General features: G+C 59.3%; 1 protein-coding gene across 1 annotated transcript in view; it reads right to left on the bottom strand.

Annotated features, from left to right (window-relative positions):
• CDK18 (cyclin dependent kinase 18) overlaps window positions 1-7,644 on the bottom strand; it is a 22,754-nt gene extending 15,110 nt beyond the window's left edge. Inside the window, exon 1 of the mRNA XM_023758994.1 lies at window positions 7,526-7,644. The gene's annotated coding sequence lies outside the window, so the exon portion shown is untranslated. The remainder of the gene's footprint in view (window positions 1-7,525) is intronic.
• Between the last annotated feature and the right edge of the window lie 437 nt (window positions 7,645-8,081).

Genomic DNA, 8,081 nt, shown 5'->3' with positions numbered 1-8,081 from the left:
CTAGATGGGCCAGGGCCTCGGGAAAAGCCAGCGAAGTGCTCAGGTCGTCAGGGCTCCATCTAGGAGCAACCTCCCCCTAGACACCTGCTACGCTGCCCCTGTTTCCTCCAGCCTGAAACCCCGCCGGCCCCAGCCAGGCTGCCCTTCCTCCGTGCCCCCACGGCATTTGGACACCCCCAAGCAGAGCCCTTGGCAACCTGTCCTGTTCACTTGTCTATTTCCCTCATTTACCTGTGAGCTTGTTAAGGGCAAGGACTGGGTCCAGCTCATCATTAGACCCCATGCCTGACACAGGGCACCAAGCCGACCCTCCCCTGACCAGTGAGATGAAAGCTGGGAATTCCTCGTTCCAGGAGCCGTTTGGAAGCAAGATGACCGACAGGAGACCATCAGTTCCCAGCTGGACTCAAAGCCTCAGCCGTAACCTAACCCTCCTCCGACCAGCTCTTGGCCTCGATGGCAGTGGGGAGCTGGTGGGCTGGGGCCGAGGGGGCAGCTTCCTGCCTGGCAGCAGCTTCCTAAGGCAGGTCTGCAGAGGTCTCCTGGCTGACAGGTGCCGCCCCACAGTGAGGGATGGACTAAGGCTGGGAAAAGTCCGAAGAGAGATTCCAACCAAACATACGTCAAGCTGAGGCCTCCGGGGCTTATGGGGAGGGAAGGTGTCGGGCCTTCCTCATAGGCTCCCATTCCTCAGGGGCAGATTTCCAGAGACTCCTGGGTCAGGCACACAACCCAAGCTCAGACTTTGACCTTGACCCCTACATATGACCCCTCTGACTCCCTGACTCCCCCGCTTCTGGCCCCTCTCTGTGGCCCCACAGCAGCCCTGCTGACACTCACTCTCTTTGGCTCCCTGAGGCTCAAGAAATGGAGGCACGGAGACCATCTTCTGGTACTTTCTTTGTGACCTGTTGTGGAGACCCGGCTGCCGCTGGCCTGCAATCTTTGGGGAGGCTTTGGATTTGCAAGTGATAAGATGGGACCAGGCGCCCTTCTGTCAGCTGTGGTCCTCGCCATGCAGAACCTCCCAGACCAGAGGCTGAAGCAAGACCTCCATCCCCACCTCCTCCTGCTTCCAGGCAAGGCCCGCCTCGCCTTCTAGGCAGAGGAGAGAGCCCCTTGCCCACTGTTAAAGATCCTCAAAGAAGGCCCCTCACCTACTGCCCATGCTTTCAAAGGTCCCGAGTCCAGAGACTTCTCTAAGGCCACCCTTCAATCCCGAAGGGGGGCGCTCCGTCGGTTTCCTCTCCGGCTGCCTAAGCACAGACGCTGTGCTCACCATCTTCTACAGATCAGTAGGAGGAGGGGAAAAAAGAGCACCAAGTCCACCCACTCTCTGGCCTTCCCTCATCCCGACATGAGAACCTGTCACGGGAGCCTGGTGAACAGCTCTCTGATTTCTCGCCATGCCCAACTTTAGCAACGGAACGGCGGGGGCCTCCCAGGGCTGGTGTCCCTGGGGACCCCTCGGTCTCAGGAGCAGGGAGGGCCGGAGGGAAGGGCTTCCCAGCATTTCTAGACCGTGTTCCTATTTATACTCCACTCTCAGCCCCCACCCCACCCCCAGGCTGGCCCACACTACCCTATGCCCGCATTCCAACAGCACCCGGGTCAACGTTCTCCAAACCACCTCCTCGCACTCTCATTGGTCTCCCAACCACCAGGCTGGGCCCCGGCCACAGCTTCAGCCTGGACCCCCCCTACCTCCCATCCACTCCTCCCTGTCTCCAAGGCACCTCTGGAAGCTGCTGTACAGCGCTGTTCGCCTGTCCTCTAATTGCCCCATCCGTGGCACCTGCCTCCCCCTCCCCCGCCCCTCCCCCCCAGAGCGCAGGCTTCTTGAAGGGAGGGGCTCGTCTCTCTGTCACTTTCTACTTTCACAAGTAGCTGCTGGGCACCAGGCATTGCCCTGGGCTCTACACCTAGGCTTCCCTTCCCTTGGCCTCTGCTTCTCCTCCTACTTCTTTCTCCCTCCGTATCTGTGTCTGGCGGACTCACTTCCTCTCCCTGTCCCCATGCGTCGGCACTCCCCAGAGTTCCCTCTTGGGCCCTTTGTTCCCCCCTCTGTACACACTCTTCCTGGTGACCTCATGTTTTCCACTGGTGGAAACCACCACCCATGTGCTGATGACTGTGGCCCACTGAGCCCTGGATCTCACACAGGCAGGGCTGCCTGCCTGCCCGGCACCTCAGGGGTCCCCCAGGGGTCAGAGATACGAGAATAAGCCCAGTGGGTTTAGGACCATGAGAGACAGCATATAGTTTGAGATGTGTTTTTAAGTAAAAAAAAAAAAAGGTAGATGTAGACAACTTGTAAAAGCTATATGTGTGCTAGACATACATGTGTTCCCCATGTACACATGTACATACGAACACTGTCTATAATCCAGAAAGACAGATGTTAACATGCTGACCGTCGTTATCCCTGGGGGACAGAATTGTGGGTGATTTTAAGACTTCTTCTTGCTGATTTGCATCATCGAATATTTCCATAATGAGCATCCACTGCTCAGGTTGAAAGAAGTAACACTTCTTTTTAAGTGAAAAGAAAGTATTTTTAGATCGAGATTCCAGAACTGTTCAGTGTGAGCCTTGGGAGGACTGTAATTATCTGGAGCAGGGTCAGCAGCGTCTCTGGCAAAGGCCAGACAGTCCGTGCTTCAGGCTCCGGGGGCCATTCGGTCCCTGCAGCAACCATACGCTCCTACCCAGGGGGCAAGTGCCCACAGACGGATGGAAGTCCAGTCAGCTGTGCTCGTGGGCACTAACCTTTGAATGTTGTACTCTTTTCAAGTGTCACAAATATTAGTGTCTTCTGTGGAATTTTCCCCAGCCACTTAAAGCTGTAAAAAACATTCTTAGCTCATGGGCCATACTAAAACAGGCTGGCTTTGGCCAAGAGCCACGGTTTGCCAAGCCTTGCCCTGGAGCGCCCAGTGCCTGTATGGCATTAGAATCTAGCAGCCACCAGGTAAGGCAAGAAGCTAGGAGACTGTGGCCCTGGTCAGTGTGGCTAGATGGTTAGAGCATCGGCCCATGAACTGAAGGGTTGCGGGTTCGATTCCCAGTCAAGGGCACGTACCAGGGTTGCAGGTTTGATCCCCAGTCCCAGTCAGGGTGCGTATGAGAGGCAACCAATCGATGTTTCTCTCTCTCTCTCTCCTCCTTCCTCCCTCCCTTCCACCCGCTCTAAAAGAAACAAAATCAGTGGAAAAAATATCCTCAGGTGAGGATTAACAACAACATCTAAGTAGCTCGGAGTTTGTGGACATTATCTCATTGGAATCCGAACAACCACATGAAGTAACACTATTATTACTCTCCCCATTCGCCAAATGAGGAAACGAACATGGGTGAGCAAGTTCCTTCGTCTAGGCAACCGCTTACTGAATGGCGGAGGCAGGACTGAATTGAACCCTGACCCAAAGCCCATACATGGCCTCCACCCTGGAGGTTGACAGGAGGGAGACGTTCAACAGGGAGAAAAATGAACGACTGCACGAGCCATTATAGAGTCACCTTGTCCATCCCGACCCCTAAGGCAGCGGTTCTCAACCTGTGGGTCGCGACCCCTAGGGGGGTCGAAGGACCCTTTCACAGGGGTCGCCTAAGACCATCGGAAAACACGTCTATAATGACATATTGTTTTTGTGATTAATCACTATGCTTTAATTATCTTCAATTTGTAACAATGAAAATACATCCTGCATATCAGATATTTACATGACGATTCATAAAGGTAGCAAAATTACAGTTATGAAGTAGCAACGACAATAATTTTATGGCTGGGGGTCACCACAACATGAGGAACCTGTATTAAAGGGTCCCGTCACTAGGAAGGTTGAGAACCGCTGCCCTAAGGGAAGACGTTAATGTTGGGGGTGGGGCGGAAGCACAGGGAGAGACCACCGTGCATCACTCACTGTCCCCTCCAGAGTCCCGGCCAGGTGTCTCTGAGACCAGGTGTCCTGTCTCACCGGGGCCACTCGTGTGAGCAGAGAGCATCAAGACCCTTTTCGGTTCAAAGCCAAACCGCATCCCTCCTCGCCGCCTGATTCCTCCTCCGCTGCAGATGGAGCCACCATGGAGGCTGCAGGAGCAGATGGGCGCTCCTTCCACAGGAGGGCTGGCTGAGATGGGCCGCCGCTCTCCTCTTCCCGATTTGCGGCTGCGCCCGTGGGCAGCTCCTGCCGGCCCGGCCACTGGTGTGTCCTGATCCTGGGTGTGAGCCCCTCTACCTCAGTGGTTCTCAACCTTCCTAATGCCGCGACCCTTTCATACAGTTCCTCATGTTGTGGTGACCCCCAATTTCATTGTTACAAATTGAACATAATGAAAGCATAGTGATGAATCACAGAAACAATATGTGATTATTTATGAGTTTTCCGATGGTCTTAGGCGACCCCTGTGAAAGGGTCGTTGGACCCCCAGAGGGGTCGCGACCCACAGGTTGAGAACCGCTGCTCTACCTGACTGACGTGAGCCCAGCCTTGGAGTGGGTTCTGCGTGTGTGTCCACAGCCGTGGGGACCAGAACACGACAAGACTGACTACCCTTGTCTGCTCCCACCCCCTGGAGATGGGAAAGTGCCCACTCAGCAGCTCATGCCAGGAGGACAAAGGTGAAGGGTCCGGGGTGGGGAGCGCAGGGGTTGTGGCGGGACACGGGGCTAGGGAAGAGAAATGGGACTCGTTCCCAAAGGGATCGTGAAGTTAATCAGGTGAGTCTGGACCCAGGCCAGCCACTCCCTCATGGACAACAGAGCAGAACAGGGACTGCAATTAATTAAGTGCTGGGGGAGGGGGGGCGTCTTACCCCAGGGAAAGGAGGCCTGCCTGAGCCCTCAGAGGAGGAGGCTGAAGGTTTCCAGCTCCCAGTGCCTGCCTCATTCACCCTGGAAGCTAGAGGGTAGAGTCCCCACAGCACAGATTCCTGGTTTCCTCTCGCAGGTTTCCCTCCAACCTGTATCCCCCCCCCCCCTTGTTCCCTTATGCAGAGCCTCCCTCCCCAACCTGGAGGAGCAGGAAAGAGACTAAGAGCCTGGCCTGACGGGATTCGGAAAGCCGGCCTCGGTCTCTCTCTGCCCCAGAGCAGGCGCGGCGCCGTGACTAGGAAATCCCTCTCCAAATAACCAACAGCGGTCCGTACAGCTACGGGTTGCTTAGCAGCTCCTGTGTGCCAGGAACTGTGTTCCTTCACTCCCTTCGCACAGCAACCCTCCCGATCAACACCCCCATTTCCCAGATGAGGCAGCCGAGGCTGGGGGAAGCTCAGGCGTTTGCTGGGGAGAGGAGTCACACAGCTGGTGTGTGCTGGAGCTGGGCTCCATCCAGCCCCTCCCTTCAGGCTTCAAACTGGAAAAGGAAAGAAGGGATCAGGGGAGAGAGAGAGATGGAGATGCTGGACAAAAGTCCAAATGGGGCATCCCAGGGAAAGGAGAGGCAAGCTTGGGGCAGGAGCTGGGAGGACCCAAGCCAAGCTCCGCCCAGCAGCCTGGAGCCCGTGTGCCTGGGCACAAGAAGGAACAGGTGGGCAGAGGACAGAGTCTGGCTTAGAGAAAACAAATGCAGCTATGAAGGCAGCGCCATCTCCCAGAGGCCCCGGGGCAGGGAGGGGGCTTTCCAAGGTGGGCAGCCGAGCCCATGAGATCCCAGACCAGGAACCTACTCGTTCCTCAGATCTGGTGCCCTCTCTCCTGCGCCCCACGGAGAGGCTGGCTCTGCCTGGCACAGGACACACGGGAGTCTCTTACTGGAGCGCCACCCCCATCCTTCCTTCTCCTGAGGCTGAGGTGGAGCCAGGGAGCTCCAGGTGGGCTGGGATCTCCTCTGATGGGGCAGAGGCTGAGCAGGGAGCCGGGGTCCCCTGGAAGTGGGCTGGGTCCCACCTCTGCGAGGTTGGGAAAGTTGGTTTCTCAGAGCAGCTGTGTCCTCCCCTGTCATGTGGGGGTGATAACACCTCCTCATAAAGCTGTGTGACACACTGCTTGGCACCGAGTAGATACTCAGTAAATGGTAGCCACTAGGGTAACGCACTGAAGCCTGCTCTAGCTCTGGAAACCCAGTAAGTTTGGGGAGTATGAAGGCGGGGAGACTCCCAGGGACCTAATGGGCAGTGTGGTGGCAGGGGTGGGGGGAGGTCAGCCACCCTGGCTCATCAGCCACACAGGAGGTGGCCGGGGCAGGGCCATCCTAGACAGTAGCTTTGCTGTGGCAGGGTGACCCTCTCCAGCCGGCCTTCAGGATGCAGACCTGAAGCCCAGGAGCCCATGTTGCCTCACTTCCCCCCAACCCTAAGCCACTGTGGTCTCAGCCCCCTGCCAAGGCCAAGCTCAAGGCCGGGGACCTGAGAGGACCAGGCAACCCTGTTGGCCAGACTCCCCAGGCGTCTTCGAGGATGTGGCCCCCTCAGGCCAGTGTGCAGGACTGTGCTGCGCGCCCAGCCCCCGTGGAAAGGGCCACACGAACATGCCGCTCTCACAGGACGCTGACGCAGGAGGGCCACGCCAGTGGTGTCCGTGAGTCACCAGGGCCCAGGCCACAGTTGGGCAACGGCTGAGAGCTGGGCTGGGGGTGGGGATCGGGTGCTCAGAACTGACCTCCACTCCTTGCTGCCCCAACTCCCACCCCTGCGGCAGGAAGGGGCTCAGAGAGAATCAGAAAGAGGCCAGTGGTGCCTGGCGGGATGGTGACCCCATCGCACAGAAAATCAGTCTCAACAGTCACTCCCACCGCAGGCCTGCGTCCTCGTCCTCCGCACAGGCATTTCCCACGCCTGATCCTGTCCCCCGCACAGCACAGCCCGCCAGCCCCATCCCTGAGCCCAGCAGGCCGCCCACCCTTCCCCATGGCTCTTAACCCTTCGCCAGGGGCTACCACGCAGGGGGCCGCTGCCCCCCTGGGCTCGTGGGTGGGAAGACAGAGGAGGCGGCAATCCCCCGAGGCCGCACTCACCCCTCCCACCACCTCCAGCGCTGGAACATGCAGAGCCTCCCGCGTCCTTCCACCTTCACCCCGGGCCGCGTCTCGCCCCCAGCTGCGCTCTAGAAAGTTCCCGGGAGCCCCGAAAGCCCTTGGGGCAGCGATCTGGCCCCACACTCGCCGGTTCCCTCCTCCCCGGAGACGCCTGACCCTTGCCCTCCCCAGAAGAAAGGGCACTTGGAGAGCGCCAGGTTCGCCGCTGAGTGGAAAACTTTGCTTGCCGGGGTTCAGACCAAGCTCGGGGCCCCAGGGAGTCCCGATGCAGACTCCGGGGTGGTTGGGGGTGGGGGGGTACTGAGAATGCAAAATCGCCCTCCTTCCTGAGCACCTGGGACTTGAGACTGGCATCTGCGGGGCATCGCCCGCCACCCCCAGCACGCCTCGCGACCCCCATCTACCACGCCGCTCCCCCAGGCTCCCCCACCCCTCGCCCCAGCACAGGCAGCGGCGCCTTTAAGAGCTGCCCAGCTCACCTTTTGCTCCGTTTCGCCGGCGCCACGGTGCCCCCCACGCCCCTCCTTCCCGGCCCCGCCGGCGGGACTCACCGCGCGTCCTGGGGCCCCGGGGATGGGCGCTGCGCCCCGCGCCCGGTCGGGGTCCCTGCCCCGGCTCCGAGGTGCTGGCCCTGCTCCCGAAAGGTGAGCGGCTCCCCGAGCGGCTGCAACCTGAGCTGGATGGGAGGGTGGAGGGGAGGGGCAGGGAGGAGTGAGGAAGGTGGGGAAGAGGAGGGGGAGGAGGAGGAGGAGGAGGAGGAAGGGAAAGCCCGGCCCCGCTGGAGTTTTTCACGTGTACAAGTTGACTCCTCCCCGTCCCTCCCGGGCTGCACAGCAGCTGCCAATCTCCGCGGCTCCCTCTGCCCGGGCGCCCACCCCTTTTGCCCACTCTGGGCACCCTGTCCGAGCACCTCTTCCGGTTTGGGTCCCAGGCCTGGGCGCTGCTGGCTCTCCCCCGGGGCTGGCCCCCTCCCCCAGGGCTGGCCGGGAGAGCCTGGACTAAGGGGTGAGACCGTCTGGGCTGGAGCACCCAGGACGGGGCCAGGGCCCTGGGTGATGTGCTGCAGGCCCTGCCTCTAAAGGCAGCTCTCCCTCCTTCTGAGCCCGA

The sequence above is a fragment of the Myotis lucifugus genome, unplaced genomic scaffold (assembly GCF_000147115.1).
Source record: "Myotis lucifugus unplaced genomic scaffold, Myoluc2.0 scaffold_145, whole genome shotgun sequence".
Taxonomy (NCBI): Eukaryota; Metazoa; Chordata; class Mammalia; order Chiroptera; family Vespertilionidae; genus Myotis; species Myotis lucifugus.
Note: the sequence above shows the minus strand (reverse complement) of the source record. Positions and strands in the feature narration are given on the sequence as shown.